Raw genomic sequence first — 19520 nt, forward strand, 5'->3', positions numbered from 1 at the left:
GACAATGGCACTCTACACCAGCGACGACGACATTGCTACAATAGCCTCAGTACTCAATACTGACGCCGGCATCTCCACATCTTAGTTCAATATGTTATACACTTTTACGATTCTCTCAGAGCCGCACTCAATTGAGTTTGCTCCAACGAGAGGAACTCTGGATTCTCCAACCAAACCTTGCAGCTAAAATCCCTCATCGCTGTGTCCAGTGCAGTAAATCACATTTACACCCTCCCAAGGACCCTGACACACTTCCTAAAATCTCCCCATCTCTTCTGTCAAAGTGCAGCACTGTTCCTGAGTGTGGAATTAATAATGTCTCTCTGCGACAATATCAGTGAGAGCTGAGACTGCAATTTCTGTTTCTCCAAGAGAATCTTTCCGTATAAAGCCGGAATTTACAAGGATTTCAGTCATTGATACGTTGTCTAGCCGTCGGTGTCTCACTGCTCGAATTCACTCTGTCTCTGTCTATCACTTGAACCCCTCTCATTAATTCAATTAAAGGTGAGATATTGTTGCTTAGTAACCGAGTGCACACAATCTGCATCTTCATCAGATCAAATAGAATTCAGCTTGTGAACAACATCAATATTTCAACCAGTTCTGGGTTAACTTAGGCACAGCTCTGATTGGAGACAGCCCCCTGAATCTCGGGAGCAGACACTATGAGCATTACCGTCCTCAGAGACTTTAACAGTTACTGAACAGGGAAACTCCAACTAATCCTGGAGAATCCACAGCACAGAGCGAGAGGAGAGGAAAGCCTGTCCTGGGAGCTCTCAATCTGAGACACAGATTGGCCTGACAATGTGCAGATGTGAACCTGCTCCTTCCATTCCCAAACTGTTATCACCAGGAATACAGAACGCCCAGTAATGACCAGCTTGTTGCAATGTGTTTGAATGAACACGATGTCATATCATCGAAGCAGCATTTTGAAATTCTCATTCATTCACTATATTCTGATGAAATGTATTTCTTATGCTCTGTGTGTCATTGCACAAGAATCTTCCCCTGACATGCCCTTGTGCCCCTGATGCTGATTAAAAAAACATTCTGTTCATGCTATTTTCCTCATGGAACCATAGAAAGGACGAAAGAAAGGTAACAGCAGACAAGGAACCCATTCGGCCTAGCTTCTCCATGCCAGCCCGGAGATACTAAGGTGTCATTTCCAAGTTCACCCAGCTGCACCCGGCCCGGAAACATGCAGCTGAAAGCATGATGGAGATCCAAAACCTTCATACCAAACATTCACTGGGATTTGCGGCTCTGTGAAGCAGCCGACGTAAACACTTCCAATCATAATCGCTGTGAGCAAGGTTCGAACCTACGTGGGGAAACCCTATTGGATTCCACCTCAGTAACGTTCATATTAACTTCCTTCGGCACCAGGATTGTGCAGAGCCCAGTGTGTGAGGTAAAATTTGTTCCTGTCCTTTGTATCTTTGTCTCTGACTGAGAACTCATTTATTAGATCAGAGACTTGTTTTTCTATTTCAATAATTTTTCATCAGAAACGAATTACATCCGAATAAAAACTGAAAAAGAGAAATCTCCATTTTATGTCATAACTGCCAAATGTTGCGTTCGCCCTGTTTCTGTCCACTCGGTTTAAAACACAAGATGCCGCGGATAAGGTTCTAAATAAATTACCAATTCGATGGTCGTGAATCGAACCCAGGTCAACTCTTTCGGAAAAGCAGCGAGACTCACCACTATACCATCATCACTCACTTTGCTTAAACAACCCTTATTTTCATTCGTTATAATTACAGAACTAACTTAGTTGCTGATTTCATCAGGCTCCAGGTGTGCCCATTGCACAGAATATAAAGTAAACTTGGCTTGTCTCATTTTTCAGGACGGCTGCCACCTGTTTACTACTGTTTCGGACTGAGAACTCATTGATGAGCTTTGAGGCCTGCTCTTTGATTTAAACCAAGTTTCCACTGGCAGCAACTTCAAACTGAATTTTACCTTGGACACAGATGGATATTTCTGAGGTCAAAGCACTGAATGTTTTCAAAGCAGTTAGATATAGCACTTGAGGCAAACTGGAGCAAAGGATATGTGGGTACAATGTGGGACCAGGCGATTGAGTTGGATGATCAGCCATGATCATAATGAAAGGCGGAGCAGGCTCGAAGGGCCGAATGGCCTCCTCCAGCTGCGATGTTACGTTTCTGTGTTTTTTTTCACTGTATCTGTTAATTTGCAGAAAGTTCAGCTCTGACAGTGAATCTGGTTTCCTCCAGGCCCAATCGGAGGGTGGTCAGAAACTGTCTGTCACTGTCAGAAACTCCATTATCAGCGACTGTGGGATGATTATTTAACTGGCTGTTGTGGTTGTGATTTACTGTTACCTGTCAGTGCAAGAACAACAAATGAAATTATACAAACACCTATTTGGAGAAAGGGCTTCTCTTGTGTCACTGGGAGTATTTGCATAATGGATGTCTGGTTCTGTTCAGTTCGACGGCAGTCACGTCTGATGAACTTTGATTCTTGTCTTTTTTTCCCCACGATACCCTTTCCCTAGCGCGACGTGTCGTGTTTATTTGCTCGTTTGCTGAAATGTTGAACTGGAATTGGCCTATTATTTCAGCAAGATGCACTTTCTACTCTGATCACTCTTTGTTGCAGTATGAGCGCTGCAGCTGCGGATCTGTGGCGCAAAGAATGGCATGTAGGACTTCTCATCATTGTTTTATTTAATTTGATTTGATTTGTTATTGTCACATGTATTAGTATACAGTGAAAAAGTATTTTTTCTTGTGCACTATAGAGACAAAGCATACCGTTCATAGAGAAGGAAAGAAGGGACTGCAGAATGTAGTGTTACAATCATAGCTAAGGTGTCGAGAAAGATCAAAGTAATGCAAGGGAGGTCCATTCAGAGGTCTGATGGCAGCAGGGCAGAAGCTGTTCTTGAGTCGATTGGTAGGTGACCCCAGACTGATGTATCTTTGTCCCGATGGAAGAATGTGGAAGAGAGAATGTTGTCTGGTGAGACATTCAAAGGTTGTGGGTCAGAATCTCATCGAAGTCGGCTTTTTAGGTAAAGTTTGAAGAAATCAGGAACTGGTGTATCAGTGCTCTCAGAGAAGTGAAACGGCCGCCTGGAACTTCATGAGAATGTCTACAGCGCAAAAGGAAAACATTTGGTCCCTCGGGCCTGCACCGACAACAATCCCAGCCAGCCTGTAACTTCGTAACCCCACATATTTACCGTGCTAATCCCCCTGACACTGAGGGACTATTTAGCATGGCCAATCCCGCTAAGACGGCGCTAATTTTCATGGCTGAGCTGCCTATTCTGGAAAGACAAAATTTGTCTTTCGGGCCGCCAATGAAGCTGGCGTCTGCTTTGGAGCTTCTGAAAGCACATGTTAATCTGGTGGCAAACTCCTGTCCAAAACCGGTGCCCTGATTTGAATCGAGTTTCTCATCGGATTAGAAAAATGGGAATGTGGAATTGTTCTGGACTATTCACCCGTCAAGCATGTGTCCCCAAACTTCATCTTGGTTCCGTGAACCTCAAAATACGGAACGAATCATCAGTTTACCGCCAATAAGGAGAACAAATGCACCACCGACGAGGATGGGATTCGAACCCACGCGTGCAGAGCACAATGGATTAGCAGTCCATCGCCTTAACCACTCGGCCACCTCGTCATGCAATGGTGGCTCTTCAAACCACCTCTTGTGGTTTAACATCCGTAACAAAGAACACATTTCTCCCACAGGAAAATGTTGCCTTTCTGCTTTCTCGTTAATCTTGATTCGCTGTTACTTTTCAATTTGATGTAAATCCAGAGAAAGTAAAGAGAGAGGCAGTTCACCTCTCTTGTCCCTGTCTGGTTTTGAATTCACCGAACATGACTCTGTTGCAAAAAGTGGTAAGTGGCGCAATGCTACTTCAGAGTAGCCGGCTGCGTGTTCGAATCACGGAGCTGTTCTGCATCTTTGGATTTTGGTTGTTTCCGATTGTTCCTGAAATGATACAACTGTAATAGAAATGAAATTTTAGGGATGCTTCCGGTTCGCATGCTCAGTTTACTTTTTGCACACTTTTATATTTGAACAATGTGTCAGAGAAATGATTCGTCCATTGTTTGTAAAATTAAAGCAAGGTCCACAGTCCCAGTTGTGTCTGGGAGGCATCAATGGGGAGAGCTGACCTTTGGTGATTTAACCAGAGGATTCACACCTGAGGCGAGGAGCAAGGCTGAGCCTTCATGAACAATCTCAACCAATACGGGAATTGATCCCGCGCTGCTGGCTGAATAAACTGACCAGGCAACTGAGACAAATACGCTGTGCTACTCGTTCATGGAAATCAAGAAGGTGAAGCAAATGAACTGCAAAGAAAACCCGAATTTGCCTTTGGGCAGCAGCAGAACATTCCTACTTGATGGAGTGAGTATGTGATAGCAGAAGATGGTTTTGATCCATCGACCTCTGGGTTATGGGCCCAGCACGCTTCCGCTGCGCCACTCTGCTTCGAAAGATGATACCTCCCTGCTTGTTACTGCTGCCCACGAGCCAGGAAACTATTCACTGTCTCTTTTTATTTCAAACAAGGCCGACGTGTTGGGAAGCTCACCCTGGCTGAATAATAACACACAACATCATCCCGAATGTAACACACAGAGAAAGACACATAGAAAAGCAGTAAAAAACTATTAGGACACAAACAATGAGAGACAGAAAATATTCGACCAAGATACTGAGATGGAAAAACTGATTATGTATGAAAAGGGATTTTCTGTTGCACAAAGATAGGCCCTGTTTTGAAATGTATGTTCTGTTGTGTAACTGTGCTATCTGCTGTGTAACTGTTCTCTCTGTTTGGAACTGTGACTCTGTCGTTGACAGATCTTCACTGTGGTTCTGACAAATTCTTCCCTGATGTGTAAATGTGTGCCCGGTTTGCCCTCTTTTTAGGTCAAACCAAATAAAGAAACTCAGATTAAGTCAGGACAAAGTAAAAAAGGGGCAGCTCCCCAAAAGGAGGTGGAACAGCCCGAACAGAAATGAAAGTACAAAGGAAACTTAAAAACATCAAATTAAAATGTGATTGTCAGGGTCAATAACACACCCCAACCCCTGCGGTGCCCAACGGGCGCGGAAGGCGTCAACCACGCCCTTGGACACCGCATGCTCCCTCTCCAGGGACACGCGGCCGCGAACGTAGCCGCGGTAGAGGGGCAGACAGTCAGGATGGACGGCCTCCTCGATCGCCCGCTGCCTGGACCGGTAAATGTCGCGTTTCGCCAGGCCCAGGAGCAGGTTCACGAGGAGGTCGCCATCCCGAACCTCCCCTCTCCGCACCGGGTGAGAAGGAACCCATTCGGCCTATCGCGTCCATGCCAGCCCGAGGACACCCAGGTGTCCTTTCCAAGCTCAGCTTCCGACACCCGGCCCAGAGCCATGCAGCTGAAAGCATGATGGAGATCCACATACTGAATAGAAAAAGTTGGCGACTTTGTCCCTGCCTGAAGCAAACATTTCCAACCATAATCACTGCGAGTAGAGTTCGAATCTGCGCGGGGAAACGCAATTGGACTTCGAATCCAACGCCTTAACCACTCGGCCATCGCAGCTACTTTGGTAATTTAACCAGAGGATTCACACCTGAGGCGAGGAGCAAGGCTGAGAAGGCGGGGCCTTCATGAACAATCTCAACCAATACGGGAATTGATCCCGCGCTGCTGGCTGAATAAACTGGACAGGCAACTGAGACAAATACGCTGTGCTACTCGTTAATGAAAATCAGGAAGGTGAAGCAAATGAACTACAGAGAAAACCCTGATTTGCCTTTGGGCAGCAACAGAATATTCCTACTTGATGGAGTGAGCATGTGATAGCAGAGAATGGTTTTGATCCATCGATCCATGGGCCGAGCACGCTTCCGCTGCGCCACTCTGCTTCGAAAGCTGATACCTCCCTGCTTGTTACTGCTGCCCGCGAGCCAGGAAACTATTCACTGTCTCTTTTTATTTCAAACAAGGCCTACGTGTTGGGAAGCTCACCCTGGCTGAACAATAACACATAACATCATCCCGAATGTAACAGAGAAAGACACATAGAAAAACAGTAAAAAAAACTATTAGGACACACATACAATGAGAGACAGAAAATATTCGACCAAGATACTGAGATGGAAAAAATGATTATGTATGAAAAGGGATTTTCTGTTTCACAAAGATAGGCCCTGTTTTGAAATGTATGCTCTGTTGTGTAACTGTGCTCTCTGCCGTGTAACTGTTCTCTCTGTTTGGAACTGTGACTCTGTCGTTGACAGATCTTCACTGTGGTTCTGACAAATTCTTCCCTGTTGTGTAAATGTGTGCCCGCTTTGCAAATATGATCCGTCTTGAGCAGAAGTTTTCCCTTTGTGTGAAATGTTCTCTGTTGTTCTGTAAAGATGTTTTCTGTGGGAAAACAATCGACGGAAATTTAAAGGCCGCCATTTCTGAGGCTTGCTTTCAATTCCAGGTTTGTTTGGGCCGAATGGCCTCCTCCTGTGTCTGTTTTCTATCCATGTGCCGATGTGCTAAATCAGTGAATTTCACCAGCTGCCATGGTGGGATTTACTCCGTGTCCCCAAAGATTAATCCTGGCCTCTGGATTACCAGGCCAGTGACATCACCTTTCAACCCTGCAAACAAAAACAGTTCATTCAGCTCAGTATTAAACCTCTTCTTGAGGAGGTTAGTATTCCTGCCACAGAATTTCAATTAGCCGATTGATACAAAGCATTTTGTTCTAGTTTGGACCATTGACAATTCATCCAGATCAAGCATACATCGTGGAATAGTTCCGATCTAAAAATACGAAGATAAGTGAGAATTAAATGAACAAAGTTACAAGGAAAGTAATTCTGAGAGAGCTGTTTGGAACTAACGGTGGATTTCAGTTAATGGGCGAAAGCTCGGTTTTCAGGAATTTCCACCAGATTTCTGCAGAAAGAGACTGGGCTGGAACCTGCCGTGGTTGGATCGCAGAATGGACAGTAGCGAAATTAATCGCTTTACCCGTTAGGCTACGGCCACGCAAGACTGCCTGTTTCTGGAGTTTGTGGAATATTCCTTGTTCAGTCCTGTTCGTTCTTCAGTTAGTTAGTGGCAGTCCTCAGACCTTTGTCTCTTGTTCTCGACGGAAGCCGGTGGAAGAGAGCATGAACAGGGTGCGTCCCTCCATGATTAAACTGGCTGCTTTTCCAAGACAGCGGGAAGTGTCAATAGATGGGAGGCTGGTTTGTGTGATTTCACGACACTTTGTAGTTTTTTTGTGGTCTTGGACAGAGCAGGAGCTGAGATGCAACCAGAAGGAATGCTTTCTCTGGTGCGTCTGTCTGTATTCAGACTGCGCTTTGCATTATCTGCTGCTCAATGAGGATTGGGATCTTTCTGATTATATCAGCTGAACTGTGCGTGTAGAAGTTACTTGTTCTGACTGCCAGCTTCCGGAACTGTAAAATAGTTTATAAATTAATTCTTTACCTGTCAATTTTTGGTACTGCAACTGACTTTCTGTATCCCCTCATTTTGAATCACTGATTAATTTTCTTTGTTGATTCCTGGGATGTGGGTGTCGCTGGCTGGGCCCGCAATTATTGCCCATCCTAAATTGTTCTTAAACTGAGCAGCTTTATAGGTGACCTCAGAGGGCAGCTCAGGGTCAACCACATTGCTGTGGGTCGGGGGCCACATGTAGGTCCAGACCAGGTAAAAAACCATTCCTTAAAGGACTTTAGTGCACCAGCTATGTTATTTTATGACAATCGATTCGTGGTCATTGGACTTTTAAATCCAGATGTTTTTCCTGATGTCAAATTTCACCATCTGCCGTGGCTGTGTGTGTGTGTGTGAGAGAGAGAGAGAGAGATTCTCACATAATCAATCTGTTTGTGAGTATGGATTAATCCTTTATATTCCCTCATAAACACCGTGATCTCTTATCTTTGTGAATTCCTCAGATACACTTGTACCACTGAGAATCTGGTGTGTGGGTGGAGGGTGGGGTGAGGTTTGAAGGCAATGCCGCAGGGTGCTCAGTGTGAAAACAGCCGATTTTAAAGCACTTGTGTAGGAAAGTGAATAGTGAACTTGTCTGTGTGAAGATCACAGAAAAGCTCTATCTGGTGCTGCGTCCAAGAGACAACTTTTGGGTTGTCAGTAAATGAACTCCTATAATGAAGGCACAAAATCAAAAACAGGAAATGCTGGAAATATGCAGCAACTCCGAAAGCAGCTGTGGGGAGATATTCCTGTCGCCAGGATGAAACCTTCCAATTACACAGTTCCCGTGGCTCAGACCTGTCAATCTTAGTACCTTCGTGCAAGGAACACGTAGGGTGGGATTTGGGTCTTTGTTGACTTGAGCAAACAGGACATTGCACAAGCCTAGTAAACAGGAGATCCCGGTTTCAAATCCCAGCGAGAACCTTGAGTCCTTACAAGTGATCAGTTCAATTTTGCAAGTCGTAATGTCCTATCCTTGCTAGTCGATATTGTCTTTACCTTTACAGTGGATGATCTACAAAGATGAAACAAAAACATGTTTCGAGACTCCCCACAAATATGTCTCCTATTTATTTACTCGGTCAGGTATTTTCTTCATCTTGCAGAAAAAAATAATCTGCAATAAAGCCAATGCTGTAAATTCCACAAATACAGCTTTCCATTTTTTTTCTCAGGGAATTTCTAACACAGTCGAATGGCCTTACAATCATACAATCCCAACAGTGCTGAAGGAGACCATTCTGCCCATCGAGTCTGTATCGACTCTCCAACAGAGAGCACACAGGACCTATCCCCGCGGCGCCACGCATCCACCCCGCTAATCTACCCATACAAACACCTTCGGGACCAAGGGCCAATCCACCCAATCCACGCAACTTGCTCATCTTTGGACTGTGGGGGTAAACAGGAGCACTTGATTTCCTGAGATAACGTGCCTGGGTGAATGCAGCTTGAACAGCACTACAGAAGTTTCGCATCATCCAGGACAAAGCATCCCACTTCATTCGCTTCCCAAGCATTAAAAATTCACTCCCTCCACTACAGCAGTGCGCACCATCTACACGATGCACTGCAGCAACTCAGCAAGGCTCCTTTGCCAGCAGCTTCCAAACCCACGACTACGACAGCCTGGAAGGACAAGCGCGGCAGACACACCAGAATAACACCACCAGGTTGCAGGGCACTGATATTGATTTCTTGATTGTAGCTATTTATCAATTGCTGTTGTTGCGTGCGTGTGTTCTTTAATCTTTTTTATCTCCCAGAAGAAGTGAAATATCTAATTGAAAATATGTTACTATTTCTAACCCAACCAGCGAACGTCGTGTCAAACTTTAAGAAAGCCCCTGGGGTTTGCGATTTATTCTCGAGTCAGTGGTTTCCCTGGGAGCCGAGTCAACAGAAACAGCATGGAGAGATGGCAGAGCAGGAATTGTCGGTGCCGAAGCTGAATCACATCAGCGAAGCAGCAAACTGGTGGCCACGAATCTGATCAACAATGCGACTCTGGTGGGACTCGAACCCACAACCTTTGAATGGCTAACTTGCCCTTACTTAGAAGTCCAATGCGCTATCCATTGCGCCACAGAGCCGCGCATTGGAGCCTTCCTTTATTTGTCCATCTATGGATTTTTGACAATGTAGAAACTATTCGTCAGTTCAACAATCTCACAGTTCAAACGCCAAGAACTGTTAAGAGGAACTTCGTTGATTGCAACTCGTGTTGGAACATCTTATGTCTTTTGAAACAGCTGTGGAAATTCACACCTTTATACAGGAAATGTGTCCATCACAGAATGATCCTCCCTCTCTCTCGCTTCCTCATTCTCATGTACAGCTTGGAGGCAAATCTCGCAGGCTTGATAGTCGGGAGACACATTCTACTCTATCTGTCACAGGGCTAATTAAAACCTGTTCCCTGTTCCACTAAAACATCTGCACAGAGCACAACGCGGCACGGTAGCACAGTGGTTAGCACTGCTGCTTCACAGCTCCAGGGAGCTGGGTTCGATTCCCGTCTTGGGTCACTGTCTGTGTGGAGTTTGCACATTCTCGTCGTGTCTGCGTGGGTTTCCTCCGGGTGCTCCGGTTTCCTCCCACAGTCCAAAGATATGCGGGTTAGGTTGATTGGCCATGCTAAAATTGCCCCTTCGAATCCTGGGATGCGTGCATTAGCGGGTAAAATATGTAGGGATATGGGGGTGGGATTGTGGTCAGTGCAGACTCGATGGGCCGAATGGCCTCTTTCTGTACTGTCGGGATTCCATGAACGCAAAGCTGGAAATCTAAAACAGAAAATGCTGGATATGCTCAGCGGATGAGGCAGCATTTTGGATTAATGTAGATTTTTGGAAAACAAGCTCCTGAAGCACAGCACATCTGCACAGTTTAAAGTTACCTTCCATCCACAATGGATGATCCATTCCATGATTTTGAATAATCCAAATTTGAGGATGTGCATTGTTATTCTGGTCGCCACAGCCTGAAAACCACTCCAGGCATTGATGTCGCCCTTGGATTTTAAATTTGTAAATCCATTCTCTATCTTTTAAAGCTACTATTGAAACTGTATCTATCACCTATTCAGTTCTTTGTGAGTGAGAAGGAGAATTGAAGATATATTTGGATAATTTTCCTATGACTGAATTTGTACAGAAGCATAAAGGCGGGAATCACACACATCACTTCATGAAAATCACCCGCTAAAGGCTGACAGTGTTTAATCAAGGGATGGTTCTCTTCATTCATTTATTATTAATGGAGAATAGAAAAGTTGGAACTGTATGCAATCTGGGCAATATAACTGAGCAAAGTGAAACACATGGGGACTGGTCACGATAAGCCTCCCATGGGTAAAAGACAAAGTGAAGGTGCGACGTTGACTGCCTTGTGAGACGGGGCAGGGAGACGTTGTAGGGTGAAGGTACATAAGAAAGTGGGAGTGCTAAACGTTTAATGATCACTGTACAAGCAAAAGGTGCAATGCAGACTGCAGGTTGGATATTCAATTCTTACTATCCGAAACAGCAGTGATTCAAAATGCCACTTGGTTCAAAATAAAATGCCAACCGGCACTAATACATTCACTTAAAAAGCATCGCCTTGCTGATTTATCATAATTTAAGTGATTGAATTTAATTACAGAGGAAAGCAGCGTACTGGTAGATTTCAAAATGATCTGGCCAACAGATTTAGTATTTCGAAGTTCTCCGTCTCAGGTTCAATATAATGTGAACGATCCTTGTCTGTTGTGTCCCTCTCTCATCTCTAAACTTCAGTCTACCAGAGTGTGCTGACATCCACTGGCCGCAATGCAGAACTGCAGTAGCGTGGAAAAAATGCACATCAACTATCGCTGCAGACCGACATGTTGTTGGTCAAAGAAGACAGGGGGTAGCAGTGGAAGGGTGCGTTTCTGAATGGAGAGCTGTGACAAGTGGCGTTCCTCAGGGATCAGTGTTGGGATCTCTGTTGTTTGTCATATATATATAAACGATTTGGAGGAAAATGTAACTGGTTTGATTAGTAAGTTTGCGGACGACACAAAGGTTGGTGGATTTGCAGATAGCAATGAGGACAATCAGAGGATACAGCAGGATATAGGTCAGTTGGAGATTTGGGAGGAGAGACGGCAGATGGAGTTTAATCCGGACAAATGTGAGGTCATGCATTTTGGAAGGTCTAATACAGATAGGAAATATACTGTAAATGGCAGAACCCTTACAAGTGTTGATAGACAAAGGGATCTGGGTTTACAGGTACACAGGTCACTGAAAGTGGCAATGCAGGTGGAGAAGGTAGTCAAGAAGGCATACGGCATGCTTACCTTCATCGGCCAGGGCAATGAGTTTAAAAATTGGCAAGTCATTTTGCAGCTTTATGGAACCTTAGTTAGGCCGCACATGGAATATAGTGTTCAATTCAAGTCGCCATACCACCAGAAGGATGTGGAGGCTTTGGAGAGGGTACAGAAAAGATTTTCCAGAATGTTGCCTTGTATGGAGGGCATTAGCTATGAGGAGAGGTTGGAGAAACTTTGTTTGTTCTCACTGGAATGACGGAGGTTGAGGGGCGACATGATAGGAGTCTACAAGATTATGAGAGGCATGGATGGAAGCTTTTTCCGAGTTTGGAACAGTCAATTACTATGGGGCACAGGTTTAAGATGCGAGGGGCAAGGTTTAAAGGAGATGCACGAGGCAGATTTTTTACACAGAGAGTAGTGGGTGCCTGGAACTCTTTGCCGAGAGAGGTAGTGGAAGCTGATATCGTAGTGACTTTCAAGGGGCATCTTGACAAATACATGAATAGGATGGGAATAGAGGGATATGGTCCCCGGAAGGGTAGGGGGTTTTAGTTCAGTCGGGCAGCATGGTCGGTTCAGGCTTGGAGGGCTGAAGGGCCTATTCCTGTGGTGTAATCTTCTTTGTTCTTTGTTCTATAACTTCGAATTTGCTATGACCTGGAACATTTGAGTCGACGAGCACAGACGTACTAAAGGAAAATCTCGGTAATGAGACGATGGAGAATGAATTTCAGAGATAAGCAGATGATGTTACGTTCAAGACTTTGAGTAGAGGATCGTGTGGAATCAAGCACTAATTAGAGCAAAAGGCCCAGTTTCAATTAGGTATCTTCCAGGTAGAATGTGTACAGATTTGCAAAGTCTCTCAGATTGATTTAGAAATTAATATCACAGACATATGTCGCATTAGAGACAGAAAGATACAGAATGAGTCCAACACTCATATATCTAGAATCTTAGAATGGATACAACAAGAGAGGGAGACCATTCGGCCCTTTGTCTGTATGCTGGTCTGTAAAAGAGCATCTCATCTCATCCCTTTCCAAGTCCTTGTCTCATAAACCTGGATATCCTTTCACTTCAGGTGCTGATCCCATTCCCCCTTGACAGCTCTGATTTGATGCTGCCTCTGCCGCCCTCCCAGGCAGTGCATCCCATGTCCTAAACACTCAGCACATTTAAAACCAACCTTCTCTCCTCTGGCAATGGGATCAATGTTTCTTCATCTACTCTTCTTCGACTACACCCACAAACCCACCACCTCTACCATCTCGAAGGACAGTGGCAGTAGATACAAGGGAACACCTGCACTGCAAGCTCCCCCTCAAGCCACTCACCATCCTAACTTGGAAATACATCGCGGCTCCTTCACTGTCGCAGTGGCAAAATCCCGAAAGACTGTTTGGCTAACGGCACTGTGGCTGTACCGACACCTCAGGGACTGCAGCAGTTCAATAAAGCAGCAAACCACCACCTTCTTAAGGTCAGTTAGAAATTGGCAACGAATGCTGGCCTCGTCAGTGATGCCCACCTCTCGAAATGAATAAAACAAACACAAACTCACAACTACAACCAGAGACGGACGAATACTGAACAAATCTCACTCACGTGCCTGTGTTGGACACAATGTGAATCCCCCAATCCCATTCACTAACAGAGGGTAAAATGCAGTCGAAATTGGGCGATCGTTATCCAGTTGCAGTTTAACCAGAGTTTTATACAAGAATAGAGAACATCTTAACATAACGTGCAACATTTTAACCGAATATGGAACATCATGAGACCAGTTAATTATCTTTCTGCCGAACAGAAAACATCTTCACGGTGAACATTTTGACACAACAGGGAACACGGTTACAGAGCAGGGCATATATTAACAGAACATTTTTTAAAATTACACAAGATGGACCATATTTATACAGCCGAAAAGATACTTTCAGCATGAGGGAAGCATTTTACACAACAGCAGAAAACACCTCTCAACAACAGAGAGCACAGTTGCACAGCAGGAATTATATTTACAAACATGTATTTGCAACAGAAAATTCCTTTTAAAATAATGATTGATTTTCCAATTCCGTGTTTTGCCGGTTTTTCATCACCTTTGTCTGTCGTTACGTGTCCAGACAATCTCTCTTACTGCGATTGTGTGTTTTTCTCTGTTTTCTTCTCGGTGTGATGCAGTGGCTGAACCTCCTGACACTGGAACGAGTATTAAATGATACAACGGCGAAAATTTGCCTGGGTGGCACGGTAGCACAGTGGTTAGCACTGCTGCTTCACAACTGCAGGATCCTGGGTTCGATTCCCGGCTCGGGTCACTGTCTGTGTGGAGTTTGCACATTCTCCTCGTGTCTGAGTGGGTTTCCTCCGGGTGCTCCGGTTTCCTCCCACAGTCCAAAGATGCGCGGGTTAGGTTGATTGGCCAGGTTAAAAATTGCCCCTTAGAGTCCTGAGATGCGTAGGTTAGAGGGAATTGTGGGTAAAAATATGTGGGGGTAGGGCCTGGGTGGGATTGTGGTCGGTGCAGACTCGATGGGCCGAATGGCCTCCTTCTGCACTGTAGGGTTTCTATGATTCTATGACTACATTGATAGACAGCACAGCTGACTTTTACCATGGCAGAGTGTCACAGCGGAAGCGTGCTGGATCCACAACCCAGCAGTGGTTCAGAGGTGGATCACAACCATCCTCTGCTATTCCTATTATCACTGATAATGAAACGACTTGTGACTTTTAGATGGAGTCTGCAGACATGTAATTACATCGGCTTCTCTTTCCCCCAAAAAACCTCGATCTGCAGTGAATCACTTTTATATGCAAGAAAGCATATGAACGGGGAACATCTTAACACAATATGCAACAATTTATGACAGAAACATCTTCCCGGAGAATCTTCTCACACAACATGGAACACATTTGCAGAGCAGGGGCCATATAAACAGAACAGAGAAAGAAAACATTTACACAGCCGGAAACACAACAGGGGAGCATTTTACACAACAGCAGAAATCATCTCTCAACAACAATTGAGACAGCTACATGGGTAAGACGTTCCTGGAGGGATATGGGACAAAAACGGGCGATTGGGAATAGCTCGGTGGTAAGAAAAAACTGGGCGGCATGGACAGGTTGCGCCGGGGGGGCTGTTTCCATGTTGTAAACCTCTACATCATAGAGCACAGCAGGAAAAACAGTGAAACACTTTGCACAACAACAGTGAACATCTTTGAACAGCGGGGCTGGGGGGGGAGGGGTAGAGGGGGGAGGGAGGAGGGGGGAGGGGGAGAGGAGGGGGAGGGGAGGGGAGGGGGGAGGCGGAGGGTTAGGCGAGGGGGAGGGGGATGGGGGACGGGGGATGGGGAGGGGGATGGGGGAGGGGTGGTTGGGGAAGGGGGAGGGGGAACGGGGAGGGGTAGGGAAGATGGAGGGGGAGGGGGATGGGGGAGTGGGAGGGGGAGGGGGAGGGGGACCGGGAGGGGGAGTGGGGAGCGGGGAGGGGAGGGGGAGGCTGGAGGGGAAGGGGTGAGGGGGGAGAGGGACGGGAGGAGAGGGGGAGGAGGGCGGAGGGGACGAGGGTGTGTGGGGAGAGGGGCGGAGGGGACGAAGGGGGGGGAGAGGGGGGAGAGAGGGAGAGGGCAGTAGGGAGGGGGGACGGGGGAAGGGGGGAGATGCGGGGAGGAGAGGAGAGAGGAGGGAGAGGGGGTTGAGGCGGTGGGGGAGGAGGGGTGGAGGCGGGAGAAGGTAGGCGAAGCTGGGCTTGCCGTAGCAGAGTGGCGCAGCTGAAGCATGCTGGGCCCATAGCTCAGAGGTCGATGGATCGAAAACATTCTCTGCTACTTCCTCTTAACAATAATAACAGAACCACTTGACTGCAATTCTGCAACATTTGCGTGGAATATGCAGGCAGGTATCTGCATTGTCTCCTCTTTTCTGATATAAGCCTCAAACCAGTTTGGTATGCACAAAAGGTGTAGATACTGTGAACATCCCAGGATCTATTAGTGACAGACGTAATGGTGCACAGGACACAATTTTAGAATTTGGGGATAATGTTAAAGTTGGAAGCATTGTGAACTGTGAGGAGGATAGTGTGAAACTTCAAAAAGGACACAGACAAGTTGACGGAATGAGTGGATAAGTTGCAGATGAAATTGAAAGATGAGAATTGTGAACTTATTCATTCTGGTAGGAAGATTATAGAGAGACAATGAAAAGTAAAAGGAAAATAGTTCCAAAGTATCTAATCCATTTCATTAGTGAGGTTTCTCAGTCCTACAACTCTAAATGAGGTGCAACAGTACAACTCTAAAATAAAAGCAAATTGCTGCTGATGCGATCATCTGTAATCAAAAGAAAAAATGCTGGAAAATCTCTGCCGGTCTGGCAGCATCTGAAAGGAGTAAAATGAGTTGATGTTTCGAGTCCAGATGACCCTTTGACAAAGTCTCATCTGTATTGGTTTACTGCTAACTGGTATCTTCCTTAAAGTTAATAATAATCCATTCAAAATATCAGCATATGTGTTTTACAATCATAATTACTCGTTTGAATCAATTACTGCATCTCATATTGTTTCTTGTTAGCTCATAAACGCATTTAGAAGTCGCTTAACTGAATGCTGCGAGTTTTATCAGTACCTTAATGTCGACTGGTTTAAAAATCTTACCATCCCATCAGGGGTTCCACTTACAGGCATTAAATGTTATGAGGCATCTGGACAGAGTGGATAGGGATAAACTTTTCCCACTCTGGAATGATGAAGATGAGAGAGAACAGGTTTAGCATCATTGGCAAAGGAAGGAATAGGAACGCGAGGAAAACATTTTTCACACAGTGAGTGTGTAAAGTGTTGAATGTATTGCTGGAGAGTGTGGTGGATATAGATTCAATTGAAACGTTCTAAAGGAATTCGAATGATATCTGAAAAGGAAGAATGTGCAGGGTTGCAGGGAAAAGGCGGAGATGTTCATTTTCTGTCACAACTCCTCACATAATTTCTCATTCACTACTCTCACTGAATCGAGTGCGAGCTGTTCTCTTGTCGTTTCTAAACAAGGAGAAGTGCAGCAATGTTTAAATGACAAGAGAGTTGGTGGCCGAAGTCTGACGGGAAAGTTAAAAAAAAACAAATATATGTCTAAAAGGTGAGGATGGCAGAGAGACGAAATTTGAAATAACAACAGAAAATGCTAGAAACCTTAGCAGATCTGGCAGCATCTATGGAGAGAGAAACAGAGTTAATGCTTCGAGTCTGTATGATTCTTCTTCAGAGCTGAAGAGACGTTGAAATGTGACGGATTTAAAATGTTGCAGAGAATTCGGAGCACAATCCAGATTATTCATTAAAGCAATTACAAAAGCAAATGGCATGTTTGTTTTTATTGCAAGTGGATTGGAGTAGATGAAGAAAGGTGTTTTTGTACAATTGTACAGGATTTTATGGAGACCACATCTGCAATGTTGTGTACAGCTATGGTATCCACATTTGAGAAAAGATCAGCTTGCATTGGAGGCGGTACAGATAAGGTTCACTAGATTGCCCCCCGGAATGAGGAGGTTGTTCTATGTTGAGAGGCTGAGTGAATAAGGCGAGAGACCCGAGAGCTCAGAACAATGTGTCGATGCTGAGTGAACGCTTCCATTGCTGTCCTCTGGGCAGACGAGTGGCAGATAAAGTAAAAGTAAAGAAAAGTAAAGTTAAAGTAAAGTTTATTCATCACAAGTAAGGCTTACATTAACACTGCAATGAAGTTACTGTGAAATTCTCCGAATTGCCACAGTCGGGCACCTGTGTGGGTCAATCACCTAACGAGATGAAGTTCAATGCAGAGAAGTGTGAGTTGATTCATTTTGAGATTGTGGAGAAATAAAGAGAGAAACACTTAAGGAAATGCACGTAAAAAAGGGATCTCGGTTTCTCAGTACAAAAGTCATTGAAGGTGGTTGGGCATGTTGAGAGAGCAGGTAATATAGCAAATGGCATCCTACGTTTTATTGGAGGATTGAATACATCCTCCAATGTATTGGAGACAGATTGAATACATGATTAATAAGGGGATCAGGGGTTATGGGGAAAAGACAGGAGAATGGGAATGAGTAAAATGGCGGAGCAGACTCGATGGGCTGAGTGGCCTAATTCTGCTCCTACATTTTATGGTCTTATGGAAGAGAAAGAATTGTGGCTTTCGCACTGCTGCTGCAGAATGACAGGGACCCGGGTTCAATTCAGGCCTTGGGTGACTATACGTATTTTCCAACATTTTCTCTGTGTCCACGTGGCTTTCCGCCGGGTGCTCTGGTTTCCCCCCACACTCCATTGATAGGGTAAGTGGATTTACCATGCTAGATTTGCCCTTATGTCTCCCAGTACGTTTAGATTAGGAGGATTAACGGGGTAAATATGTGAGGTGGCATGGACAGGTCGGAGAATCAGTCAGCCTCAATGGGCCGAATGACCACCTTTTGCAATGTAGGAATTCAATGATAGATGTTTTCATGTTCCAGTCAAGAGTTCATCAAGAACCAGGAGAAAATTTTCAAAATAAGTGTCAAAATTGCAACATCTTAGGAAAATAAGGGAACATTTAACATGGCCAATCCACCTAATCTGCACATCTTTGAACCACGGGAGTAAACCAGAACACCCAGAGGAAACCCACGGGGGAAGATGTGCAAAATCTGCACAGTCAGCAAAGGTCAGGACCAAACCCGGGTCTCTGGGGCTTTGAGGCGGGAGAGTGGGATTAGGTAGCGTGCAATTTCAATAACGCAGTGTAGACTTGATGGGCCAAATGGACTGCTACTGCATTGTAAAGATTCTGTGGTATGGAATCTAAAACATGATACTATTGAATGGAGCAGCAGGCTTGAGAGGCCACGTAGTCCACTTCTGATCCGATTTATTGTGCTGCTGTGTCCAGAAAGCTGCTGATTGATTTCTCATCATTAAATCAGAATTTTAGTCCAAATACTGTTAATGCATCAACCCTGTGCTCAGTGACAAACACTGACTCGAGGTTAAGCAATGTCTCAATTTTAATATTCTTATCTGTGTTTCCAAAACCCTCCATGTCCTCAGCTCTTCCTCCCTTTCATCACCTCCAGCATAACAATAGAACCATAGAACCAGAGAAAATTACAGCTCAGAAACAGGCCTTTTGGCCCTTCTTGTCTGTGCCGAACCATTTAATGCCTCGTCCCACTGACCTGCACTTGGACCATATCCCTCCACACCCATGAACCCGTCCAAGTTTTTCTTAAATGTTAAAAGTGACCCCGCATTTACCACTTTATCCGGCAGCTCATTCCACACTCCCACCGCTCTCTGCGTGAAGAAGCCCCCCCCTAATATTCCCTTTAAACTTTTCCCCTTTCACCCTTAACCCATGCCCTCTGGTTTTTTTCTCCCCTAGCCTCAGCGGAAAAAGCCTGCTCGCATTCACTCCATCTATACCCATCAAAATCTTATACACCTCTATCAAATCTCCCCTCAATCTTCTACGCTCCAGGGAATAAAGTCCCAACCTATTCAATCTCTCTCTGTAACTCAGCTTCTCAAGTCCCGGCAACAGCCTTGTGAACCTTCTCTGCACTCGTTCAATCTTATTTACATCCTTCCTGTAACTCGGTGTCCAAAACTGTACACAATACTCCAAATTCGGCCTCACCAATGCCTT

General features: G+C 45.1%; 3 non-coding genes across 3 annotated transcripts; all 3 read right to left on the bottom strand.

Moving 5' to 3' along the window:
* Positions 1-3599: 3599 nt before the first annotated feature.
* trnas-gcu (transfer RNA serine (anticodon GCU)) lies at positions 3600-3681 on the bottom strand. The gene has a single exon. It is a non-coding gene; the product is annotated as a tRNA-Ser (tRNA).
* A 756-nt stretch (positions 3682-4437) lies between these two features.
* On the bottom strand, positions 4438-4509 carry trnam-cau (transfer RNA methionine (anticodon CAU)). Its single transcript has one exon. It is a non-coding gene; the product is annotated as a tRNA-Met (tRNA).
* Positions 4510-9537: 5028 nt separating this feature from the next.
* On the bottom strand, positions 9538-9628 carry trnar-ucu (transfer RNA arginine (anticodon UCU)). Its single transcript is given in 2 exon segments — positions 9538-9573; positions 9592-9628. It is a non-coding gene; the product is annotated as a tRNA-Arg (tRNA).
* Between the last annotated feature and the right edge of the window lie 9892 nt (positions 9629-19520).

Source organism: Mustelus asterias, unplaced genomic scaffold (assembly GCF_964213995.1).
Source record: "Mustelus asterias unplaced genomic scaffold, sMusAst1.hap1.1 HAP1_SCAFFOLD_35, whole genome shotgun sequence".
Taxonomy (NCBI): Eukaryota; Metazoa; Chordata; class Chondrichthyes; order Carcharhiniformes; family Triakidae; genus Mustelus; species Mustelus asterias.